This window comes from Oncorhynchus nerka, linkage group LG24 (genome assembly GCF_034236695.1).
Source record: "Oncorhynchus nerka isolate Pitt River linkage group LG24, Oner_Uvic_2.0, whole genome shotgun sequence".
NCBI classification, from domain to species: domain Eukaryota; kingdom Metazoa; phylum Chordata; class Actinopteri; order Salmoniformes; family Salmonidae; genus Oncorhynchus; species Oncorhynchus nerka.
The window spans coordinates 40,838,973-40,866,972 of NC_088419.1; the positions used below are offsets into that span (position 1 = coordinate 40,838,973).

General features: G+C 43.8%; 1 protein-coding gene across 1 annotated transcript in view; it reads left to right on the forward strand.

Annotated features, from left to right (window-relative positions):
- The first annotated feature begins 249 nt into the window (after positions 1-249).
- LOC115107994 (serine/threonine-protein kinase PAK 5-like) overlaps positions 250-28,000 on the forward strand; it is a 117,391-nt gene continuing 89,640 nt past the window's right edge. Inside the window, 1 exon segment of the mRNA XM_029631842.2 lies at positions 250-415. The gene's annotated coding sequence lies outside the window, so the exon portion shown is untranslated.

The window sequence follows — 28,000 nt, forward strand, 5'->3', positions numbered from 1 at the left end:
ATGTTAAAGAGGGCGTTGCATTGACTATACTGCGACCACGTCTTACTGTTACACTGAAAACGAAATAATAACCCAGGCTACATTATTTATTTTAAATTCAATTTGTACTACCCCCCCTAATATTTCCCGGCCGAATCGTCTTCCAACGTCCGACCACGGGCCACTCTAGAAATACAGGTGCTCTAATTTCTGACGATCGCTCCAAGCCCCACTCCTCTCCTCTCCACAACACCCCGGATGTAAGCCTGCACACAGCGGTTGCTCCATACCGTATCGTACGGCGCAGCTCAGTAGCACCACCGAGAGACATTAACATGGCGCTGACAGCCACATAACGGTACCCACCACAATAATCCTAATAACTAGACCACATACAGCGGCGGGACATGTGAGCGGGTCAACCTCAAGACAGCAGGTAGGTGCAGTTCTAGTATTCGAGAAGCGCTCTGCGATGTGCCATTTTGGGAAATATGTCATGCAGAAAACCGCTCTCTTTAATAGCGAAATAAGGGTTAGCTCCGTCCCTCCCAGTTAGTAACCTAGGCTGATAGTTATACAGTTAAACACCACGGGCACTGATAGCCGTTTGTTCATCTCTACAAGCCAGTCGGGAATAGTCTACATATGTCGTTGGGAGCGAGCGTATGTTACTGTATCATGGCTACAGTCTGTGGGGTTGAATACGTGCTACAACCGCTGTCCTTGGTGTTGAAACGGGGTGCGCACCTCGCTGCGAAATGCTGTCTGCATTGTGTAGCCTAAATAGACGATGGTCAGTGGCTGCATTTGTGGTGAAGCATTCAATCAATGGAGCCTTAAAGAACGCGGATGTGTGTTTGTTGCCAGGGGGTCACATTCACATGCAGTGTTTGACATGATCCTTTGTGCCATTAAGGATGTCATTTCACCCGACGGACCGTGTAGACTATGTATGATGATTGTGGTGACGGAGATGAGAGTACAGCAGGCTACAGTAGGCGGTTTGGTTGAACAGATGGTGAGTTCAATGTTTCTCCAGGATTAGAAGGTGATTGGAGGGAGAATTAAAAGTGGTATGCTGCTGGGGTCTAGCTCTTAGCCTAATCCTGCTATAAAGAACTGGATAGAAGGCTAATTTACATAGGAACCGAATGTAGCCTATTCCTCTTGAGTGTCATTGGCACATAGTAATGTTGCAAATCAATGACAGGTAGGCCTAAATAATAATAATAATAATGTAATTACATTGTAATAGTCCTTTTTATATATTTGACCAGTTTTAGTGTGTAGATATGTATGTGTTCATGCAGCTATTTTGGTGTGACTGTTTTAAACTGATGTCATGTGCCTCATCTTCAGGAGAAGGCCTTGATTCAATAACACTACTACTACAGTGGCACCATTCTCTCTCTCTGTACCCATCCCTGTCCAGGTGTTCCCTAAACAGGTGTTCTACTCCGCTAGCCAGCACCTCGCCTGAACAGGTGTTCTACTCCGCTAGCCAGCACCTCTCCTAAACAGGTGTTCTACTCCGCTAGCCAGCACCTCTCCTAAACAGGTGTTCTACTCCGCTAGCCAGCACCTCACCTAAACAGGTGTTCTACTCCGCTAGCCAGCACCTCTCCTAAACAGGCGTTCTACTCCGCTAGCCAGCACCTCACCTAAACAGGCGTTCTACTCCGCTAGCCAGCACCTCTCCTAAACAGGTGTTCTACTCCGCTAGCCAGCACCTCTCCTAAACAGGTGTTCTACTCCGCTAGCCAGCACCTCTCCTAAACAGGTGTTCTACTCCGCTAGCCAGCACCTCACCTAAACAGGTGTTCTACTTCGCTAGCCAGCACCTCGCCTAAACAGGTGTTCTACTCCGCTAGCCAGCACCTCGCCTAAACAGGTGTTCTACTCCGCTAGCCAGCACCTCGCCTGAACAGGTGTTCCTACTCCGCTAGCCAGCACCTCGCCTAAACAGGTGTTCTACTCCGCTAACCAGCACCACTCCTAAACAGGTGTTCTACTCCGCTAGCCAGCACCTCGCCTGAACAGGTGTTCTACTCCGCTAGCCAGCACCTCGCCTGAACAGGTGTTCTACTCCGTTAGCCAGCACCTCGCCTGAACAGGTGTGCGTTTCTTTCGCCTTCAGATTAGCTGGAGCAGGCTAGGCCACTCGCGCTATATATACAAAAATATGTTGACAACCCTTCAAGTTAGTGGATTCGGCTATTTCTGCCACACCCATTGCTGACAGGTGTGTAAAATCGAGCACACAGCCATGCAATCCCCATAGACAAACATTGACAGTAGAATGGCCTTACTGAGGGCCTCCCGAGTGGCGCAGCGGTCTAAAGCACTGCATCCCAGGCTGTGTCACAACCGGCCGTGACGGGGAGTCCCATAAGACGGTGCAAAGTTGGCCCTGCGGCATCCGGGTTAGGGGAGGGGAGGGCGCTGAAGCGACTCTTTATGGTGGGCCGGGTGCCTGCAGGCTGACCTCGGTCATCAGTTGAACGGTGTTTCCTCCGACACATTGGTGCAGCTGGCTTACAGGTTAAGCAGGCGGGTGTTAAGAAGCGCGGTTTGGCGGGTCATGTTTCGGAGAAAGCATGACTCGACCTTCACCTCTCCCGAGCCTGTTGGGGAGCTGCAGCGATGAGACAAGAGGGAGTAAAACACAAAAATAAATAAATAAAATAATTGCCTTACTGAAGCGCTCAGTGACTTTCAACGTGCCACTATCATAGGAGGCCACCTTTACAACAAGTCAGTTCATCACATTTCTGCCCTGCTAGAGCTGCTCGGTCAACAGTAAGCGCTGTTATTGTGAAGTGGAAATGTCTAGGACCAACAACGGCTCAGCCGCAAAGTGGTAGGCCACATAAGCTCACAGAACAGGACCGTCGACTGCTGAAGCGCATAACGCGCAAAAATGGTCCTTCTTTGGTTTGCAACTCTCACTACCGAGTTCCAAAGGGCCTCTGGAAGCAACGTCAGTACAAGAACTGTTCATTGGGAGCTTCATGAAACGGGTTTCCATGGCTGAGCAGCCGCTCACAAGCCTAAGATCACCATGCGCAATGCCAAGCGTCGGCTGGAGTGTCATTGGACTCTGGAGCAGTGGTAACACGTTCTCTGGAGTGATGAATCCCACTTCACCATCTTGCAGTCCGTTGGACAAATCTTGGTTTGTTGGATTCCAGGAGAGCTAGGCCCCTTAGTTCCAGTAAAGGGAAATCTTAACGCTACAGCATACAATGATATTCTAGACGATTCTGTGCTTCCAACTTTGTGGCAACAGTTTGGGGAAGGCCCTTTCCTGTTTCAGCATGACAACGCCCGCATGCACAAAGCGAGGGCAGAAATGGTTTGTCGAGATCGGTGTGGAAGAACTTGACTGGCCTGCACAGAGCCCTGACTTCAACCCCATCGAACACTTTTGGGATGAATTGCAACGCCGACTGCGAGCCAGGCATAATTGTCCAACATCAGAGCCCACAGCAATGTTCCAACATCTAGTGGAAAGCCTTCCCAGAAGAGCAGAGGCTGTTATAGCAGCAATTCCATATTAATGCCCATGATTTTGAAATGGGATGTTCGATAAGCACTTTTGGTCATGTAGTGTAAAATAACGTACACACAACCACACGCACAGTCGCTGGTTATCCGGTCGCTAATGTATTCAGCAGCGAGCACAACAGCTTTGCATAATGATCAAAGCTAGAGGGTGCTCTGCATGCAGTAGCCCTAATAATAACCTTTGAAGTTATCAGAACACTCATTCCACTAATATTAGACTCTAATACTACAGTAGAGTAGGCATAGGCCGATAGTATAGACCTGTTTATGTGTGTCTTGCAGTGGTAGTATAGGGGCTTGGAAAATGAATACACATGAATTGCTATATTTGGCCTGTGGCTATACTAGGCTATCATGGTGTATGCATGCCTTAAGGATGTGTCTCTGAAGTATTCATGGACTTCACGTTGTGAAAGACCACTCATCCAGTTGCTTCTTTCACAATGACTTTGTATGTCTGTAGCATCTTTATCACTGTTGATACAGTAGGAGGGGGGATTACAGTGTTGTTTCATATGTAGTAATCGTGGGAATATTTTTTGAATGGTTCATTTTGTGTGTGTATGTGTATGTGTGTGTGTGTGTTAATGTGTGTGTGTGTGTGTGTGTGTATGTGTCCGTGTGTGTGTGTGTGTGTGTGTGTGTGTGTGTGTGTGTGTGTGTGTGTGTACGCCTCTGTAAGACTGGAAGTTTGAACCCAGTGTGTCTGGGAGACAGAGATCGATTCTGATGATGGAGGGAAAGATTGGAGGTGCATGTAAATGAACTAGACCCAGATAGAGGGGAGGAGGCAGAAAGGAGAGGGAGAGAGAGGAAGAAGAGAGGAGACAAGGGTAACACCGAGGAGTAGAGAGGAGGAGGACAGAAGGATGAGAAGATGAGCAGAGAGGCCTGTCTGGTGAGAGAGGACAGAGTGAGTGCGACAGACATGTCTTCATAGGTCACAGATTTGCATATCTGTGTTTCACTGTGCTTGTGCTTTTTCAGCATGGCCCTCTGTGTGTGTGTGTGTGTGTGTGTGTGTGTGTGTGTGTGTGTGTGTGTGTGTGTGTGTGTGTGTGTGTGTGTGTGTGTGTGTGTGTGTGTGTGTGTGTGTGTGTGTGTGTGTGTGTGTGTGCGTGCGTGTGTGTCATGACTCGGTATGTGTGTGTGTCATGACTCGGTGTGTGGGTGTGGGTGCATGGCATGATTCGGTGTGTGAGTGTGTAGCATGACGCGGTGTGTGTGCCATGACTCGGTGTGTGTGTGTTCTGCATGACTCAGGGGGCTGTAGCAATGCAAATGTCACGTGGGGTTGGACTATGTCTGTCCCTCTACCCAGCCAGCCAGCCAGCCGGAGGAGAGCTCCACTCAACAGTAACCTAGTTATTCCCTCTCCCTCTAGACATCAATTTACGGTCACCCCCCCCCCCGGGTAAGATTATAATTGGGAGAGGGTAAACTGATCCTATATCTGTGCAATCTACTTTGATTCAACACTACTGTATTTGTGGCAGAGAAGACTACTGTCTTTGTAGCTCCAATGATTCAGTCGGTGGGGGTTGTATTGGGATCAGAGTGCACTGATGAGGGGAAGTGTGTGTGTTTATGTCTTTGAGAGTAAGATAAAAGCTGGAGAGAAAAAGAGCAAGTGTGTGTGTGTGTGTGTGTGTGTGTGTACCAGTGGGCTGGGCGTTGGGGGCTTAGCATCAGAGGGCAGTGATGAGAGGGCTATTGGAGCCTGAATACCAAGGGAGGCCCTCAGGCTATGCTGCTGCCCTGAACTGGCATTACTGCTCTGCCACTCACTCCCTGTCCTAGGGAATTACTGTTTCAGAGTGTGTGTGTGTATGTGTGTGTGTGACTGTGTGTGCGTGTGTGCGTGCGTGCTTGTGAGAGAGAGAGAGAGAGAGAGAGAGAGAGAGAGAGAGAGAGAGTGTTTGCGTGTACATGTGTTTGTATGTGTGGTGTAGGCCTCACTCAAGTCTACTCAATCAGTAAACCGTCTGGTAACGTGCGAGTGAGTAAGTGTGAGCGTAATTCCAGTGTAATCGCTATTAAAGCGATAGCCGTTTAGAAGGGGCAGGTTTAAAAAGACAATTGGTCTGGATGTTGTGTCTGGCCTCTGCCAGTACTCCATAGCAGTTACATAGGAAATCCAATGAAGAACAAAACTGACCGCTGCCTCGTGTTTTCATCAATCAAAACACCTTTTAAATGAGTAAGAACACCTGCTGGGAAAGCCATTCAGGGATTTAAAAAACATCCAGGCCAGTATTCACAAAGCGTAGGACTAGGGGTGCTGATCTAGGATCAGTTTAGCCTTTTAAATCATAATGAAAAAGAGGCGAGCTGAACCTAGATCAGCACTCAATACTTTGTAAATATGGGTCTTGGTCTGTGTTCCATTAGTCTGAATGGGGCTCTAAAGTTTAGGCCCAAACCTAAAGGTAAAACAGAGATGAAACTGAAATGATTATCTTTTTCCGGGAAACAGTAATGGTGTGTAATGCAGGTTGTTTTACTATGCAACATTCAAGACCATGTTAACCTATTATCTCTGGGAGATAACACAAGTCTCAGGCAAGGTTACTTATCACACAAGCCAGCAGGCCTTTTGGGGGCCCTATGTGAGATTTGGTTGGGGGGCCCCCCATCTCATGGAAAAACATTATTGAAAGTGGAGAGAAAATGTTTAGTTTTAAAGTTAATTTCCTGTAAGTCTGCAAATCTTGCCATGGGACATTTAGCAGTTTTAAGGGCCCAGTGCAGTCAAAAACGTGATTTTATTGTGTTTTATATATATTTCCATACTATGACTTTGGAAAAATACCATGAAATTGTGAACATTATGATAATGTCATTTTAGTGTAAGAGCTGTTTGAAAAGGTCGCCTGAAATTTCAGCCTGTTTTGGTGGGCTGGAGTTTTGGCCTTCCATTGTGACATCACCATGCGGTAAATTTGTTAATAGACAAATAAGAAAGAGAGTTCCAAACCTCTCTGCCAATAACAGCCCATTATCAGTAGTCCCCTCTCCATTCAGACCACTCCCAGACAGTCCTAGCAAAATTATTGCTTAAGAAATTCCTCTTTGCTAAGAATCTATTTTTGTTTATTTTTGACCATATTAATTGAAAAAAAATCACAGTACATTTTGCGATGGCGCGGAGAGAAAATGCTGCAATTTTATAAAACATTTCATGCAATTCTACTCTTTTTGCCATGGGGCAGAGAGAACATTTTTTCTGTTTTAAAGCTAATTTCCTACAATTCTACACATTTTGTAATGACTTATGACTTCTAAAAATAGTTAGCTGATAGGACTATCAGTGACTGACATAAGAAGAAAAAACTGCTGATACACTAACAAACGTCGAAATTGCACCTGGTGTATTCTACTATTCTAACTCTCAATAGTAAGTTGAGGCCCCGACTGAGTCCCCCCCCACACAAAGAAAAATAGGTAACACTTTACTTGACACCCAGAGTAACCATGTCATAACAGCTGACATAGCTTGTCATAATCTGTCATAATATGGTCATAACACATATATTTACACCCGTTATGACATAAGAGTGTCAAAACCCACAAAACCTACCACACAAGGCAAAACATTCCATTATTACACCATAGCCTACTTGTCCACAGTATGTTTATGTTATATAGCATTTTCAGAAATGGACCATATTCAATTGCCATTGTAATTGAACACAAATTGATGTCAGACATGCACCTACCCCAGTGCTCTGTTGCTGATGACTGGGATGAATGCAGGAGCAGATTTCAGGAGCAGAACAAGACACCCTTTGTTGACTGATGACTGACATAAGGACATGTAGATGATAGGCCTGGCTTATTTGACTATGTTGTCATAATGCTTCTTCCCAGTGTAAGCACATGGGTCATGACATGATTATGACCATATTATTCCAGGTTATTCCAGGTTATGACAATTTATGCCAGCTGTTATGACATGGACATGTCACAACATGTTAGTGGTGTCAAGTAAAGCGTTAACAAAAGAGGTTAATATATACACCAAACATCGGGACCCCCCCCCCCATTCGAACACCGGATGCGAGCCAGGCCTAATCACCTAACATCAGTACCCAACCTCATTAATGCTCTTGTGGCTGAATGGAAGCAAGTCCCGGCATCAATATTCCAACATTTAGTGGAAAGCCTTCCCAGAAGAGTGGAGCCTGTTATAGCAGCAAAGGGGGGACCAACTCCATATTAATGCCCATGATTTTGAGTTGAGATGTTTGACGAGCAGGTGTCCACATACTTTTGGTCATGTCGTATGTGTATATATGTATAAACAGTACCAGTTAAACGTTTAGACACACATACTCATTCAAGGTTTTTTCTTTATTTTTACTATTTTATACATTGTAGAATAATAGTGAAGACATCAAAACGATGAAATAACACATATGGAATCATGTAGTAACCAAAAAAGTGTTAAACAAATCAAAATATATTTCAGATTTTAGATTCTTCAAAGTAGCCACCCTTTGCCTTGATGACAGCTTTGCACACTCTTGACATTCTCTCAACCAGCTTCATGAGCTAGTCACTTGGAATGCATTTCAATTAACAGGTGTGCCTTGTTAAAAGTCCATTTGTGGAATTTCTTTCCTTCTTAATGCGTTTGAGCCAATCAGTTGTGTTGTGACAAGGTAGGGGTGGGATACAGAAGGTAGCCCTATTTGGTAAAAGACCAAGTCCATGTTAAAGCAAGAACAGCTCAAATAAGCTAATAGAAACAGCAGTCCATCATTACTTTAAGACATGAAGGTCAGTCAATCCGGAACATTTCAAGAACTTTTAAAGTTTCTTCAAGTGTAGTCGCAAAACCCATCAAGCGCTATGATGAAACTGGCTCTAATGAGGACCGCCACAGGAAAGGAATACCCAGAGTTACATCTGCTGCAGAGGATAAGTTCATTAGAGTTACCAGCCTCAGAAATCAGCCCATTAACTGCACCTCAGATTGCAGCCCAAATAAATATTTCACAGAGTTCAAGCAACAGACACATCTCAACATCAACTGTTCAGAGGGGGCAGCATGAATCAGCCCTTCATGGTCTAATTGCTGCAAGGAAACCACTACTACAGACACCAATAATAAGAAGAGACTTGCTTGGGCCAAGAAACACGAGCAATAGGCAGTAGACCGGTGGAAATCTGTCCTTTGGTCTGATGAGTGTCTTTGTGAGATGCAGAGTAGGTGAATGGATGATCTCTGCATGCGTGGTTCCCACTGTGAATCATGGAGGAGGAGGTGTGATGGGGTGGGTGTGCTTTGCTGGTGACATTGTCTGTGATTTATTTAGAATTCAAGGCACACCCAGTATGGCTACCACAGCTTTCTGTAGCGATACGGCATCACGTCTAGTTTGCGCTTAGTGGGACTATCATTTGTTTTTTAACAGGACAATGACCCAAAACAGACCTCCAGGCTGTGTAAGGGCTGTCTGACCAAGAAGGAGAGTGATGGAGTGCTGCATCAGATGACCTGGCCTCCACTATCACCCAACCTCAACCCAGTTGAGATGGTTTGGGATGAGTTGGACCGCAGAGAGAAAAAAAGCAGCCAACAAATGTGGGAACTCCTTCACGACTGTTGGAGAAGCATTCCAGTTGACTACCTCATGAAGCTGGTTGAGAGAATACCAAGAGTGTGTAAAGCTGTCATCAAGGCAAAGAATGGCTACTTTCAAGAATCTAAAATATATTTGGATTTGTTTAACACTTTTTTGGTTAATACATGATTCCATATGTGTTATTTCATATTATTGATGTCTTCACTATTATTCTACAATGTAGAAAATAGTAAAAATTAAAGATAAACCCTTGAATGAATAGATGTGTCGAAACTTTTAACTGGTACTGTATATACAGTATAATATATATATATAATACTTTTTGTCGGGAGTCCCCGAGTGTCCGGGTGCCCTAAGCGACCGATTGTGTCACTTATGCCTGGAACCACAAGCGTACAATAGATCCCTGAACCAACTTCGCTACACAGTCAAGGCACATCTTGACTACACTCTGGTCATAAAGGCCTTATTATACATCTTATACATTTCCCATTTAAGTCTGTTCTTTATATTAACTTCAAGCGTACTCCTCGCGTAGCAGTAGATTAGGGATCCTATAGGATCGTAGGCCGAGCCTTATGCACATCTAAATGCCAGGAGGTCTGCACAAGGCTATTGTAAGATATGCCTGGGCATTCTTACAGCGTAATTAGAGGTTTCTATTGTTCACCTCTGGGAGACTTCTCTACCTTTCCTCTCCATACCTAATATACCCCAGGCAAGCAGATGGTACCATAGACGTCTTGACATGCTATATCTGCTGCCGCTAAACACCATCCTGGGTGAATAGCTGTGATATTTAGTGTTCCATGATGGCGACATTGCTTTGCCACACACAGAACACGTCTCTCGTATTCTCTCTCATTCTTTCTCTCGCTCTGTAACTCTCTCTCTTTCGCTCTCTTCTCTCTCTCTCTCTCTCTCTCTCTCTCTCTCTCTCTCTTTCTCCATTGATTTTTAATGAATACATTAACACTGAGTGAATTATCACCTAGTCTAGTTTAATACAGTGCGATGTTGTTGTTTGATATGCACTGTGTTGTTAGGCCCTACTTGCGGAATAGAAGTTCCTGATAAGGTTTTACAAGATGCACCAAGGTCGTGCATAACAAATGCAGGTTGTTGCGATGCAAAGTACCGTTTTGCACCCTGTTTCCTGTCTAGGCCTACCTGTTTCACACATGGTATCCTGTCTGAACATAGCAGAGTAAGCTCTAAAGACAAACAGGTGTTTTATATAATATTGCCTGTAACATCAGAACAATTCCAGTTCAAGTGGACATAGCTGTCTGTACAAGCTGAACCCCATGAGCATTTACAACAACATAAAACAAACATCTACACAAATGTCCTGCGATCTTGGAGATTTAAAGTGACTCGTCAATTAGAGAACAGAAGTATGGCATGGGTGACCTCTTGTATGCCATCATTGAGTCAGCTTAACTCAAAGCTAATACATTTGAACAAACATTTTATATTCCATTTCACATTGTACTAGTTCCAAGAAATATCCCCAAATAATGGTGTATATTGGAGAAATGGAATAAATAGCCCAATCGGCCAATTAAGTAGGGGAAATGAGTTGGACTGAAAAGCAGCATGCAATTCTCTGGAGAGATGGAGGTTGACATCAGTGCCCTAGAACATTCAGTCATCCCCTTCTCTTCTTCTTCCTCCTCCTCCTCCATCCTCCTCCATCCTCTCCACCTCTCTCCATACCATGACAGAGAACATTGTAGGAAAAGAAGTCTAAAACTCTCCGCTCAGTATATAACGCAGCATGCACATAGTTGGCTTGTCTGGTCAATCAAGTCTTGTGTTGTATTTTACACTGATCTGAGATCCAATTTGAGGCCAGCGAAGTTAAATATTTATTGTGTCCTTACAGCTCAGTTGTGTTTCTCTCTCCCTGTTCTTGACATGAAGAGATACTTGAAGAGACTGAAGATGCAGTCTACAACCACTCCGTAATACTGTCACATCACCAATGCTTAATCTTTACAACATGGTCCAAATGAGGATGTGGGCTTTGCGACAAACCTACTACGCACTACTAAGCAGTGGGCACAGTCGTTAATTCAACATCTATTCCACGTTGGCTCAACATCATTTCATTGAAATGACGTGGAATCAATGTTGATTCAACCAGCATGTGACCAGTGGATACTGACCTTACATGACCCAGGCTGTGACAGTAGTATTCAAAGCCAACCATATCCCTTACCCTGACCTCACTGACAACCCCACAGCCCCTGTCACACGGCACTCATCCTCTTAGGAAACATCTGGTTGGTGCTAACGTTACAGAAACAGTAGGCTTCATGAAAAGCCACACATTTGTTCAAAATAGCATCCCAAACATTGGCAGCATCTCATAACTATAGGCATACATGTCAGCGTCCCAAACATTGGCAGCATCTCAAAATGACAGGCTGGTTGGCTACGTGTCGGCCGACATATGCAAGAGTCTAGAATTCCACTTATAAATTAGTCATTCGTTCGTTAAAAATCGATCTGGTCAGCGTGACACAAGACAGATAGCCTTCAGTATGCTAAGCTAATTATACTGAATGGAATGGATGGCTTTCTGGTTTGATATAGTTAGTTATACAATGATACATACATTGATTCATGCATGCTACGATTAACATGTTTTTTTTTGTTATTTTCAACAGGGTCTTAATTCCGAGTCTGAATAGAATAGATAGTACTCTCTTCTGTAATCATTATGCAATCACCAGCAAAACAGGGATGCTGTTCAAATGTCAGCTGACGTGCGATTGTAAACAAAGACTGTTAACAAAGACCAGCACACAGAGATTAGAGAGGCTTTAGCAGACAGACCCTGATATCAGGAGACAGCATGACAATCCTAGAGATCCTTCCCACGTCAACCTTGACGAGCGTTTGCTGAGGATTTAGCAACTCGCATGCCCCGTCCACCTGAGGATCTGCCTTATTGAGCTTATTGAAGGGTTCAAAATCAACTTGTCACTTACATCTTGCTGAATCGATTGCTTTCATTTGACTCCAGCAACAAGTTCATACTCTTGCTTGGGCCTGACGTTTTTTCCCGGAACTGTTTGAAATGACCTGTCAAACACTCCTCGGTAATGGCTGAAATGGGCTCAATGGAATACAAGCTAGTTAGTAGCTTTGTCTGGGATCTCAACCCTTACAGTACCAGGCAAAAGTATGGACACACCTACTCATTACAGGGGTTTTCTTTATTTAGCTTGCCTCGGTCTACAAACTGCTAGCTGCCGGCTCCGGCCTGCTAACTGCTAGCTTACCTGCCCAGTACATTACTGTCCTGGTTAGTGATTACTGTCTTATTTCACTGTAGAGCCTCTAGCCCTGCTCAACATGCCTTAACCAACCATGTTGTTCCATCTCCTACACATGCGATGACATCACCTGGTCACATCTCTAGAGACTATATCTCTCTCTTCATTACTCAATGCCTAGGTTTACCTCCAATGTACTCACATCCTACCTTACCGTTGTCTGTACACTATGCCTTGAATCTATGCTATCGTGCCCATAAACCTGCTCCTTTTACTCTCTGTTCTGAACGTGCTAGACGGCCAGTTCGTATAGAATTTAGCCGTACCCTTATCCTACTTCTCCTCTGTTCCTCTGGTGATGTGGAGGTTAATCCAGGTCCTGCAGTGGCTAGCTCCACTCCCACTCCCCATGTGCTCTCATTTGTTGACTTCTGTACCGTAAAAGCCTTGGTTTCATGCATGTTAACATTAGAAGCCTACTCCCTAAGTTTGTTTTGCTCACTGCTTTAGCACACTCTGCCAACCCAGATGTCTTAGCCGTGTCTGAATCCTGGCTTAGGAAAACCACCAAAAACCCTGAAATCTCCATTGCTAACTATAATGTTTTCAGCCAAGATAGAACTGCCAATGGGGGCGGTGTTGTAATCTACTGCAAAGATAGCCTGCAGAGTTCTGTCCTACTATCCAGGTCTGTACCCAAACAATTTGAGCTTCTACTTCTAAAAATTCACCTTTCCAGAAACAAGTCTCTCACTGTTGCCGCTTGCCAAAGACCTCCCTCTGCCCCCGGCTGTGCCCTCGATGCCATATGTGAATTGATTGCCCCCCATCTATCTTCTGAGCTCGTGCTACTAGGTGACCTAAACTGGGACATGCTTAACACCCCGGCCATCCTACAAACTAAGCTTGATGCCCTCAATCTCACACAAATTATCAATGAACCTACCAGGTACAACCCCAAATCAGTAAACATGGGCACCCTCATAGATGTCATCCTAACTAATTCGACCTCCAAATACATCTCTGCTGTTTTCAATAAAGATCTCAGCGATCACTGCCTCATTGCCTGCATCCGTAATGGGTCTGCGACCAAACGACCACCCCTCATCACTGTCAAACGCTCCCTGAAACACTTCTGCGAGCAGGCCTTTCTAATCGACCTGGCCGGGGTATCCTGGAATGACATTGACCTCATCCCGTCAGTAGGTGATGCCTGGCTATTCTTTAAAAGTGCCTTCCTCACCATCTTAAATAAGCATGCCCCTCTCAAAAAATGTAGAACTAGGAATAGATATAGTCCTTGGTTCACTCCAGACCTGTCTGCCCTTGACCAGCACAAAAACATCCTGTGGCGTTCTGCATTAGAATCGAATAGCCCCTGTGACATGCAACTTTTCAGGGAAGTTAGGAACAAATATACACAGGCAGTTAGAAAAGCTAAGGCAAGCTTTTTCAAACAGAAATTTGCATCCTGTAGTACTAACTCAAAAAAAGTTCTGGGACACTGTAAAGTCCATGGAGAATAAGAGCACCTCCTCCCAGCTTCCCACTGCTCTGAGGCTAGGAAACACTGTCACCACCGATAAATCCACTGTAATTGAGAATTTCAATAAGCATTTCTCTACGGCTGGCCATGCTTTCCACATGGCTACCCCTACCCCGGTCAACCCGGCACCCTCCACAGCAACCCGCCAAAGTCCCCACCATTTCTCCTTTACCCAAATCCAGATAGCTAATGTTCTGAAAGAGCTGCAAAATCTGGACCCCTACAAATCAGCCAAGCTAGACAATCTGGACCCTCTCTTTCTAAAATTATCTGCCGAAATTGTTGCAACCCCTATTACTAGCCTGTTCAACCTCTCTTTCGTATCGTCTGAGATTCCCAAAGATTGGAAAGCTTCCGCGGTCATCCCCCTCTTCAAAGGGGGTGACCCTCTAGACCCAAACTGCTACAGACCTATATCTATCTTACCCTGTCTTTCTAAGGTCTTCGAAAACCAAGTTAACAAACAGATTACTGACCACTTCAAATCCCACCATACCTTCTCCGCTATGCAATCTGGTTTCAGAGCTGGTCATGGGTGCACCTCAGCCACGCTCAAGATTCTAAACAACATCATAACCGCCATCGATAAGAGACATTACTGTGCAGCCGCATTCATCGACCTGGCCAAGGCTTTCGACTCTGTCAATCACAACATTCTTATTGGCAGACTCGACAGCCTTGGTTTCTCAAATGATTGCCTCGCCTGGTTTACCAACTACTTCTCTGATAGAGTTCAGTGTGTCAAATCGGAGGGCCTGTTGTCCGGACCTCTGACAGTCTCTATGGATGTGCCACAGGGTTCAATTCTCGGGCCAACTCTATTTTCTGTATACATCAATGATGTTGCTATTGCTGCTGGTGATTCTCTGATCCACCTCTACGCAGACGACACCATTCATACTTCTGGCCCCTCCTTGGACACTGTGCTAACTAACCTCCAGACAAGCTTCAATGCCATACAACTCTCCTTCCGTGGCCTCCACATCTCCCTCACTAGCTTTAAGCACCAGCTGTCAGAGCAGTTTACAGATCACTGCACCTGTACATAGCCCATCTGTAAACAGCCCATCTATCTACCTACCTCATCCCCATACTGGTATCTACTTATTTATTTATTTTGCTCCTTTGCATCCCAGTATCTCTACTTGTACATTAATCTTCTGCCGATCTACCCTTCCAGTGTTTAATTGCTATATTGTAATTACTGTTTTGTGTATTCCATGTGACTCTGTGTTGTTGTGTGTCGAATTACTACGCTTTATCTTGGCAAGGTCGTAGTTGGAAATGAGATCTTGTCCTCAACTAGCCTACCTGGTTAAATAAAGGTTAAATAAATAAATACATGTAAAAGTTATACATTGTATAATAATAGTGAACACATCGAAATTATGAAATAAAACAAATCAAAATATATTTTATATTTGAGAGTAGCCACCCTTTGCCTTGACGACAGCTTTGCACACTCTTGGAATTCTCTCAACCAGCTTCATGAGGTCGTCACCTAGAATGAATTTCAATTAACAGGTGTGCCTTGTTAAAATTTCATTTGTGGAATTTCTTTCCTTCTTAATGCGTTTGAGCCAATCAGTTGTGTTGGGACAAGGTAGATAGTCCTATTTGGTAAATGACCAAGTCCATATTATGGCAATAACAACTCAAATAAGCAAAGAGAAACAATCATTACTTTAAGTCATGTAGGTCAGGCAATCCTGGAAAATTTCAAGAACTTTCAAAGTTTCTTCAAATGCAGTCCCAATAACCATCAAGCGCTATGATGAAACTGGCTCTCATGAGGACTGACATGAAAGGAAGACCCAGAGTTACCTCTGCTGCAGATCATGAGTCAATTTGAGCTAGATTGCAGCCCAAATAAATGCTTCACAGAGTTCAAGTAACAGACACATCTCAACATCAACTGTTCAGAGGAGACTGCATAAATCAGGCCTTCATGGTCGAATTGCTGCAAAGAAACCACTACTAAAGGACACCAATAAGAATAAGAGAATTGCTTGGGCCAAGAAACATGAGCAATGGATATTAGACCGGTGGAAATCTGTCCTTTGGTCTGATGAGTTCAAATTTGAGATTTATGTTCCAAACGCCGTGTCTCTGTGAGACGCAGAGTTGGCGAACGGATGATCTCTGTATGTGTGGTTCCCACCGTGAAGCATGGAGGATAAGGTGTGATGGTTTGGGGGTGCGTTGCTGGTGACACTGTCAGTGATTTATTTAGAATTCCAGGCAGACTTAACCAGCATGGCTACCACAGCATGTCTATGTGAGACGCAGAGTAGGTGAATGGATGATCTCCGCATGTGTGGTTCCTGCCGTGAAGCATGGAGGAGGATTCTGCAGCGATACGCCATCCCATCTGTTTTGCGATTAGTTGGACTATCATTGATTTTTCAACAGGACAATGACGCAACACACCTCCAGGATGTGTATCGGCTATTTGACCAAGAGGGAGAGTGATGGAGTGCTGCATCAGATGACCTGGCCTCCATAATCACCCGACCTCAACCCAATTGAGATGGTTTGGGATGAGTTGGACCACAGAGTGAAGGAAAAGCAGCCAACAAGTGCTCCGCATATGTGAGAACTCCTTCAAGACTGTTGGAAAAGCATTCCAGGTGAAACTGGTTGAGAGAATGCCAAAAATGTGCAAATCTGTCATCAATGCAAAGGGTAGCTACTTTGAAGAATCTAATATCTAAAATATTTGTTTAACCCTTTTTTGTTTACTACATAATTCCATATATGTTATTGCATAGTTGTGATGTCTTCACTTTTATTCTACAATGTAGAAAATAGTCTAAATAAAGAAAAACCCTTGAATGAGTTGGTGTGTCCAAACTTTTAATTGGTACTGTACATTACAAGAAAAAAAAGAAAGCACATTTTTTTGGGGTGGGTGTTACATTTTTTTGTGGACAAAATTAATATTTTAATACAGTTGAAATGTTTACTAATTAGATTAGCTGAAATGAAAGCAACTTCTGAAAATGGTTCTAGGTTTGAGGTCTGGTTTTGACTGATGTTGGGATCTATTGGTTCTAGGTATGAGGTCTGGTGTTGGTGGTGTTGGGATCTCTTGGTTCTAGGTATGAGGTCTGGTGTTGGTGGTGTTGGGATCTCTTGGTTCTAGGTTTGGAGTCTGGTGTTGTCAGATCTCTTGGTTCTAGGTTTGGGGTTGTTGTTGGCTGGTGTTGGGATCCAAAGACAGCTCTATGGAGTGTCAGAGACGGCTCTATGGGGCATGGACCCCCCAGATATAATTTGTGCCCCCCCAGCTTTGTTTCCCCATAATAAATGTTATATGAATTACAATGCCCGGTTTTGCCAATGTAGCGTTGTCTGGCCTGCCAGTGGCGCAGACTGGGACAGAGGCTATGCCAGGTGTGCACTCTGAGGAGGGGGAGGGATGGGGGATGTAATAATGTAATATTTAGTAGTTACAATCCTAAAATGCATTCTGATTTGGCACCTAGCCATGCAGTGTCATAAGGTACTGCCTTCATTACCTTGGTTAGAAAAGCTCATAGGATCCCACCCAGGGCGGGGTCAAATTTACCTTTTTTTTTCCTCCACAGAGAGGGAAAAAAGTGATTCACTTTTCCAGACAGCTAAGAGCTAATTATGAGCTAGCTAGTAGCTACTAACATCGTTAAATGTTGATAGCGGCGAGCAGAATAATTATAGCTGGCTAATCAGCATGGATATCCGAAAATGGCTGGGCACTGCCAAAAGCAAAAAAACGTCAGACCACCATGTTCGGTGCGATGCTGGGCTCACCGAGTAGCCTGCTGTCTCGACCACCAAGGTTGAGGAGCCTAGCACCAAATGTAATACCCACCCATCCCCATACTGCCTGCTGATGAACAAGATCGAGAAGCACAAGGGCAATTTTACAACAAGCACCTGCACCTTCGTTACCCCAGTAACTAGCACCTGACGACCTGTTGGATCTAACCAAAACTGAACCAGTGGAAGCAGAGTTTATTGATTCTTGCTAAATTAAATCGCAACCACAGCCAGCAACAAAAACTGGACTCCACTCAGTGGTCTTCAAAGATATCAGCAATGCCAACTGTGCTGTTGGCACTGAAAAATGGATTTGGATGAACATTTGGGACATCTACAGCAATGAGCGAAAATTCCTTCTCCACGTATTCGGGGGAACACAGACGCAGCATGTTACATCAACAAAAGGCCCAGCTGGTCCAGCTGGCATTTGAGAGGGCCCTGACAAGTACATTTAGCCAGGAAGGAGAATGGAAAAATAAACTTCACATGAGTTTCAACACAGCATGGAGGAGGCTGCAACTCGTCTAAATGGTAAGCTACAACCTTTATGGACCTGGCCGCCGTGTCAAAATGTTTCATTCATTGGTTTTCCTTCATGTAAGCCTACTGGTTCTTTGGCTGATTTCTTTATGTAATTGGCTGGTGTTGGGTTCTCTTTGTTCTAGGTTTGGTGTCTGGTGTTGGGATCTCTTTGTTCTAGGTTTGGTGTCTGGTGTTGGGATCTCTTTGTTCTAGGTTTGGTGTCTGGTGTTGGGATCTCTTTGTTCTAGGTTTGGTGTCTGGTGGTGCGATCTCTTTGTTCTAGGTTTGGTGTCTGGTGTTGGGATCTCTTTGTTCTAGGTTTGGTGTCTGGTGTTGCGATCTCTTTGTTCTAGGTTTGGTGTCTGGTGTTGGGATCTCTTTGTTCTAGGTTTGGTGTCTGGTGTTGGGATCTCCTGGTTATGAGAGAGGTTTGGGTCTCTCTCTATCTGGTCTCTCTGGTCTCAGATCATTGGCTACTTTTCTTGTGGGTCTCCTGATATATATCCTACGATTTGTAGACCGCTGGTTTATAGGGTCCTATTTAGGCTTAGTCGCTGCTGATGTTTGGGGACATCAGTGTTTAGTGCTAGCTGTGTCATCATAGCATTAGGTTAGCTGAAGGTTATCACTTCAAGTGTGCCGCTGCTAGTGTCAGTGGACTCAAGGCATAAAGATAGGATGACTTGCATTCGTTAGCATACCAATGACACTGTCTCTCATAACACTTAATTGAGACCAAGGAATTCTTCCCCTATAAACACTCCCTGCTCTCTCTTTCCTCTTTCTCCTCCCGCTGCTCGCTCTCTGCCCTCTTTCCTTTTGTCTCTCCTCTTCCCGTGCCCTCTCTCGCTGTCACTCGCTCTCCCTCTCTCTCCCCTCCCTCTCTGTGCTCTGAGGGTATGAGAGATGCTGCATCCTCTGCTTCAGCTACAGCATCCCTCACATGGAGCTCTAGCTAGTCTAAATGTAGGGTGTTTTGTCCTCCTAACCATCACATACATGACCTTCTGTGTTTGTATGTGTGTGTGTGTGTGTGGGGGGGGTTCTTTAGACGGACAGGAGAGGAGAGAGTTAATTAGTTAATGATGGACATTTAAAATGCAGTCAATAGCTACTGAAGACACATGGGGAGGGAGCTGTACTGTAGCTAACATATTTATTTGTCTAGCACACACACAGATACATCCACCCTGGTACTCTAGAGATGCATGTACAGGCATAAAAGTCGATTTTGCAAAACAAGCACCACTACTGTGCATGCGTGCCAGTAAGTCAGTTTATTCTGAGCAGCTCAGAAACACACACACACACACACACACACACACACACACACACACACACACACACACACACACACACACACACACACACACACACACACACACACACACACTGGCAGGCCTCTAATGACGTGGTGTATGGCTGAGAGTACAGATTCACTGACTGAATAGATTAAAGACTTCATCCAATGACACAGCTGTGCTCTCTTTGAAGCAAAGGCATGAAACTGCATGAAATTACTACAAAAGAGGGAAGCTGAGTCTTTAGAGTGTGTGTGTGTGTGTGTGTGTGTGTGTGTGTGTGTGTGTGTGTGTGTGTGTGTGTGTGTGTGACTTTATCCCACTTTTGCTTACAATGCGACTGCTGTGCAGAGGACTTGGACTTACCGATGCATGTGTAAAGCAAGGCATGAACCCACAGCCACAGAGCAGTGTGTTCAAATTTACTTCGCAGCTATTTGCCAAAGGCCAAAGCAATTGGTTATTAGAGCAGTGCTGTAAATGCAGCACTTTTATTGCCATGGCTGTCTGGTGTGAAGGGATGGATGGGGATGGGACGGCCATGCCACAAATCATGTCAGGTTCCCTGTTGCTCCAGACCTCCAGACCAGAGTACACTGTAATCTGCCTTGTTACTGTAGATCGATGCTGTAATTCAGACCTAATGTCCCTAGTTGATGATGCCACTATTTCAGGGGAAGTTGCCACTAGATGCTAATCCTCCCCTTCTCCCTACCATAATGTATTGTGCTCTATAATGTGTTTATAAACTAATGTTATAAGTTTCTCCGTCTCCACGTCACTGTGCAACCTAGGAATCTCGGCTGCTCTATAGACTTAACTCTTAGCCGCGCTAAATGTTTTGCATATAGATTGCCTTGCTGTATGTATACCACTGGTGTAGTGATGCAGGGTTAGGGTCTTTTTGGAGGGGCTCCAAACCTCCAGCCTCTCTCTCCCTCTCTCTCTGGCTGTCTCTCTCTCAGCTATATGCAGTAGCAGAATCCACAGGACTGAGAGTATCCAGCTCCACAGTCCTAATTAAAGCTAATTTCACCTGTATGTGTGTGAGTGTGCGCCTGTGTGTGTGCGCGCACTTCTCTCCTTGTGTGTGTGTGTGTGTGTGTGTGTGTGTGTGTGTGTGTGTGTGTGTGTGTGTGTGTGTGTGTGGGGGGATTAAAGGCAACATCCTACAGTGCTATGGAAAACAGGAGGATGCTAAAATATGGATGTGCATTGTGAATGCTTCCTTTGTTGTGAAGGCAATGACAAATGGCAAAACAAAATGGTGGATTTTTATGTACAGAAACATTATGTGGCATAAAATTGTAATCCTTTTGATAATGGCAGTAATCTTTTGGGCTTGTTATACACAGTAAGCTCTATTGTTTTAAGAAACAAAATACATAATCGCTTTATTCGTTTTCCTGCAGGATCAGGAAGCATATTTCTGGTGCATTATTTTTCTCAGCTTGGTCACTAGAAATAGCTGTCGATTACGGATGTTTGAATAGACAGTACCAATAAAAGGTTTGGACACACCAACTCATTCAAGGGTTTTCTTTCTTTTTTACTATTTTCTACATTGTAGAATAATAGTGAAGACATCGAAACTATGAAATAACACATATGGAATCATGTAGTAACCAAAAAAGTGTAAATCAAATAAAAATATATTTATATTTTAGATTCTTCAATGTAGCCACCTTTTGCCTTGATGATAGCTTTGCACACTCTTGGCATTCTCTCAACCTGCTTCACCTGGAATGCTTTTCCAACAGTCTTGAAGGAGTTCCCACATATGCTGAGCACTTGTTGGCTGCTTTTCCTTCACTCTGCGGTCCAACTCATCCCAAACCATCTCAATTCGGTTGAGGTCGGGTGATTGTGGAGGCCAGGTCATCTGATGCAGCACTCCATCACTCTCCTTCTTGGTCAAATAGCCCTTACACAGCCTGGAGGTGTGTTGGGTCATTGTCCTGTTGAAAAACAAATGATAGTCCCACTAAGCTTAAACCAGATGGGATGGTGTATCGCTGCAGAATCCTCCTCCATGCTTCACGGCGGGAACCCACACATGCGGAGATCATCTATTCACCTACTCTGCGTCTCACATAGACACGGCGGTTGAAACATAAATCTCAAATTTGAACTCATCAGACCAAAGGACATATTTCCACCGGTTTAATGTCCATTGCTCGTGTTTCTTGGCTCAAGCAAGTGTCTAATTCTTATTGGTGTCCTTTAGTGGTGGTTTCTTTGCAGAAATTAGACCATGAAGGCCTGATTCACAAAGTCTCCTCTGAACAGTTGATGTTGAGATGTGTCTGTTACTTGAACTCTGTCAAGCGCTTATTAGAGCTGAACTCTGTGGTGTAGTTAACTCTAACGATCTTATCCTCTGCAGCAGAGGTAACTCTGGGTCTTCCTTTCCTGTGGCAGTCCTCATAAGAGCCAGTTTGATAATAGCGCTTGATGGTTTTTGTGACTGCACTTGAAGAAACTTTGAAAGTTCTTGAAATGTTCCAGATTGACTGACCTTCATGTCTTAAAGTAATGATAGACTGTCATTTCTCTTTGTTCTTTGCTTATTTGAGCTGTTCTTGCCATAATATGGAAGGAAAGAATCTCCACAAATGAACTTTTAACAAGGCACACCTGTTAATTGAAATGCATTCCAGGTGACTACCTCATGAAGCTGGTTGAGAGAATTCCAAGAGTGTGCAAAGCTGTCATCAAGGCAAAGGGTGGCTACTTTGAAGTATCTAAACTATAAAATATATTTTGATTCGTTTAACACTTGTTTGGTTACTACATGATTCCACATGTGTCATAGTTTTGATGTCTTCACTATTATTCTACAATGTAGCAAATAGTCAAAATCAAGAAAAACCCTTGAATGAATAGGCGTGTCCAAACATTTGACTGGTACTATATGCCTTCCTTAGCGCATCCCATGTTCTACCCTCTTCAAGAGGCCTTTAAGATTGTACAACCCAACATATCGAGAGGTAGGAAATGTTGTCTACCAAAACTCTACTGTTCTACAAACGTTAGCACTGGCAAATGAGTCCAACACAGTGGTGTAGTCATGTCAACAAAAACCATGACTGGTAAGAAGAGTGAATTCGATCTGCACTCCCAATAGTCATATCTATTGCCATGGATAACCCCGAATATATAACTCTGATGCTGAGGAACACTTCCATTCCTGTTTGCAATCCCCCAATAACCTATTTGAAACCCCAAAGCATTACATGATCTGGGTTCAAATACTATTTGAAATCATTTCACACACTTTAGCTGGGCTTGATTGAGCTTGCCAGGCGCAGTGGAACCAATAGAACAGTTGCAAAGCTGCAAAACCCACCCGTCTGGCACTTCATTCTGACTGAACCAAACACCAAAAGAATGGAAAGATTTCAAATAGAATTAGAACCCAGGTCTGCAGTTCATTATGAAAAAGGCATTCTGTGTGTGTGTGTTGTAATATGCAGTGTTATGAATGATTCCACTGTGGATAGGCGAGGCCTACTTCTCTGTTCTCCTATTATCCCTGCGAGCCACCTCATTTCCCCTTTCCTGATATATGTGTCACCACGTACTGCTTTGTAATTTACCATCTGTATAAGTGGACCGACCGCATTGGTGTGAGTGTGTGTGTCTGTTTGTGTGTGTGTGTGTGTGTCTGTGCGTGCGTACGTGTGCGTGTCTGTTTTGTAAATAGGTAATGGTTCCTAGAAGTGATGATTACTGTGGCTGTTATGGTTAACAACCAAGCAAGGTTGTTATGGGTGCTAGTGCTCTTGTCTCGTCAGTCTCCAATGTGTGTGTGTGTATTTATGTGTGTAAGCGATGTAGGCCAAGCGCTGTGAGCAGAATGCGAGTTGACGAGCGTCTCCTCAGGCGACCTAGCCAAGCAGATGGGGAAGGCTATACAGTATGTCATTAAGTTACGGTGTAAATAGCAGGATGCACTGGGTAACAAACAGAAAGATGGAGAGATGGAGAAGGTGGAGGAGAGGATAGAAGAAGGGAAATAGAAAGTGAGTGGGAGAGGGCAAGCAGGAGAGAGCAGAAGCCTGGCGTTGCTAATTCGCCCAAAGTGAGACTGTGTAGCCTGTCTGGACACACACACACACACCTCTAATCCTGCTCCGCTTCCTTATCACAGCCATCAGTGGGTGAATTCATGTGTACCGGTATGAGTCTGTACGAGGCTTTTTTCAGCCAGATCAGATCTGCTGATGAGTGCTTCTCTACTGGACATCCAGGATGAACTCACTCTCTATCAGCCCATGGCCACACACCCACTGATCACCTATTGAATATCAGACATTGATGTTTAAAAAAACGATGGTTATTTATTTTGTATGCCCTTTCAGATTTCTGTATGGTATTCCTGATGCATGTTTGAAAGAACTCGTATTACTAGTGCTCTACCAACGACCCCCTGCGAGCCCCTGTGAGCCATGATGGGAAAACTCGGTGAAAACAGGCCGGCAGATGTACAGCTACATATACTATAGCTGATGCCTGAATACTGGTCAAGTGGAAATAGAGGCAGAGAGAGGATGAACACCACTAGGGAGGGATGAGGAGATGGAATAGGGAGAGATGGAGGGAGAGACTGATAAATGTTTCATACGTATGGCTACTGTAGTTGTATATATCATCTCTGGTGTGGGTTATTGTGCAATGACTCACATTGTACTACTGTGTCATTGGATAACGTGTGTGTGTGTGTGTGTGTGTGTGTGTGTGTGTGTGTGTGTGTGTGTGTGTGTGTGTGTGTGTGTGTGTGTGTGTGTGTGCACATGTATAGGTTAAACACAAAAGTAACCCTTCAGGGAACAACTTTAGGGAACAACCGTTATTCAAGGGACCTTTTAACATGGTGACCTTTTGGTCAGCTGGCTAAGGTCATTACCTACCACCTCTGGGTGGTAACCTGTGAGTGTGTGTTAAGGATTTATACCCAGATAAGACCAAACCGAATACCTACATCCCAGCCCACCGCGCAGAAATAGCACTCTGTCATCAGTCACAACGACGTTGTGGTCAGGGACCTTGGTGAGAAGTAACGGATGCCCTGTCAAGACCATGCCAGCCGTGTCATAAATATCTGCTAGTGACTGCCAATTGCTGTGTCACTGTTAGGCCTTCAGTATGGCCCAGCCCAGGAGTTTATTTTTTATTTTTTACCTCAGCTCCGTTATGAAGAGGTTCTCCTTTCCTGTCTTTCATTGGTTACTCTGATCCATGTCTGAAGCTGTCTGTCTTTCTCTATCCATCTCTATCCTTCTCTCTCTCAGTGTAGGCAGATAACCAAGTAAAATGCTGCTTTAAGTTATGCAATGCCTCAGGGGCTTAAAACCATAAAAACACAAACACACGCCCGCACACACGGCCATTATTAATGCCCATTAAACACACCTTGCCCCAGCCGTTTTCAGCTGAAGAACAATTGGGCACACAACACAACCTATTAGAAGTCTGACAGGCAGTGGCTACACAACGTATAGAAAGCCAAAGGGATCATAACATTGATACGTAGCTACATACAACTATTTGCTGTACAAGTAAATATTTTTGTTCATACTTTACATCTCACTATTGAGATGTAGATACACAAAACCCTATGAATACATTTTATATTTCAGTCCCTGTATCCAACCAAACAAGGCAGGGGTGGATCCAGTGATCAATTATGTATGTTTGGGGTTGATGTGGGAGCCTGAAGGACTTCAAAGGCCCAATGCAGCCATTTTTATGTCAATATCAAATCATTTCTGGGTAATAATTAAGTACCTTATTGTAATATATTTCCATTAAAATGGGCAAAAAAATAACTTTTTATCCAGAATTTTGCTGTGGGGAGGGGAAAACTGAAAACTAGAGCTGTGTTCGAATACCCATACTAACATACTGTATACTACATACTTAATGAGTATACACTACATACTATATAATATTAGTATACTGTAAACAAACGGTGTCCTTTCAGTTGAGCCTAGCTAGACATTTTACAACTTCGGGTGTCCGTTTGTACATTGAGCGTTTCACTTCAGGAGCGTTCAGAGCGCACACGGGACCCTCTGTTGGAGGTGTAGGGTTGATCCGAACATTCTGACCTCACAACCGCAGTCAAGCACCCGAGCTAACTGTCTAGCTACTTCCAGACACATAATGAGAGAACACCTCAATCTGACCATTTTACTCGCCCTAGCAGAGCTGGTTAGGCTGTTTTCATGTTATCCAGAGCGTTGGTGACTGTAACTGTGCTGCTGCCAACAATTTAATTATGCTTTTTTGCAGACGTTTACTGACACCGGCCATATTCAACGGGTGTTGAGCGTTCGTAAATTCATTAGTTATTCTGCGCAACTGGTACACAGATATGAGCTCTGAAATCGGAGTAGATAGCCAGAGCGAATTAACGAAAGTACCCGAATGTCCATTGAGAACTCACAACAACTATACCACTTAGCTAAGAATGACGGGAATAATCATGTCAATAAACGTTTGGTAGTTAGTTAGATGGCATATAGTTAATATACTGGCAAGTTTGATGTATTAGTGGCCAACTAACGTTAGGTAAACATAGCGTGCAAGGTAACTTATTTTAAAATCATTACTTTATTACGTTGCTTAACGTTTTCTTAACATTTGCCATAATTAGTTAAGGCAATGAATTTATATCCGCTCTCGTTGGACTTTGGCTGCATACTATTGATTTTAAATCTGAAAACAATGTGAAGCCACGCCCATTTCCTGAAGAATTGCATTATGGGAGTACATTCGAACACAGCTTTTTTTTTTTTTCATTCGAACACAGCTTAGCTGTTATTCATGGTTGCATCGCCGTCACTTGGTTGCGTCGTTGCTATTGTTATCAACGTTCTACAGGCGCCGCAGCCATATTGATGCTCAAAAGTAGAACGGGGGCTAATGACTTTGAACCGGGGCTAATGACAGTGTCTTCTAAATTACACTATAGGGGCTTGGGAATACTATGCCATTGATACAGTAGGTCATATTTATTAGGAAACAACTTTGCAACAACATGTTGTCAAATTTACTTTAGCAAAGTTAGTCAAAAATAGCTAGCAATGCAAAGGTTAGCTAGCTAAAATCTGGAGGTCTTCCCTCAATCTTAGCTAGCTAACATTATACTGCAGCCACAGTAATGCACTTTTTAGATCAACCCTTCATCAGCTTTCAATGAGGATGCATTGAATAGAATGCTCAGTTGGGCATCAGTCCTAAAACAAACATTCAAAACAATATTGTGCAACCCATGAATTGGCAGAGAGGTTTGCAACGTTCTTTCTTATTGGTATATTAACCACTTTGCAGCATGGTGATGTCACCATGGAAAGCTGAAACCATGCAAACCTGCTGATTAGAAGGTCCTGTGTAAATTGTATTTTTAAACATGCAACTATCAGGAAATAATACTGATCAAATGTTTTCACGCTTTTAAGGTGTGAAGTTTCATCAGCTGTTGTATACTAGGCTTTTAACATGTTCCTCTCATCTAGATAATGGGGGAGAAAGCCTGCTTTCATAGGACATATGAGGAACCAGGTTGCTTCTGGCCCACTGTAAAAAAAAAAAAAATGTATTTTTAATGATAACTTACTGGAAGCCAGTTAACTGTAAGTTATTGTAAAAAAGGTACAGTATGTTACCGTAAATATAGTAACAGTAAGTTACTATAAAGGACAGACAGACAGGCTCATCTGTTTGTTTGAGTGTGTACATGCGTGGGTGCGCACACGTTTTTGTGTGTGCAAGCGTGTGTGTGCATGTGTGTGTAAATGCTTTTAAGCAGAGCCTCATCTACAGCAGGGAGAAGTGGTGGAGCATAACAGAGAGAAATACATTTACAGCCTCTCTGTGCTACATGTGGAATTGGGCTCTGTGATTAGTGGTTTGTTAGTGATGCTGCAAGTGGCTGTTAAATGGTTAATGCGCCAAGCTAATGGAGCAGGAGAGTGAGTTTGATCAACGTTCAAGGAACATTACAAAGATACAGTATTCAAGTATTCAACTTATATTGTCAATATAACTGTGTTTATACTGCCGTGTGTGTGTGTGCGTGTGTCAGCATCCCACTGGGCACACACTGGTTGAATCAATGTTGTTTCCACTTAATTTCAATTTATTGACGTTTCAATGAAATGACGTGGAACAGACGTTGAATTAATGTCTGTGCCCAGTGGGATGTGTGTATCTCTCCCATAGCATGGTATGGAAAACTCTTGGAATGTGGTTGTTAATGGTTCATTAGCCATCAATAACAGACTGTTAAAAACAGACATTTTAACTCTCCACACTCCTCTTCCCAGGCCACGGGCTTGGCCTTTACAGTCCAGAGACAAACTCAACACTCAGATTCTTTATGTCTGTCCCCCATCG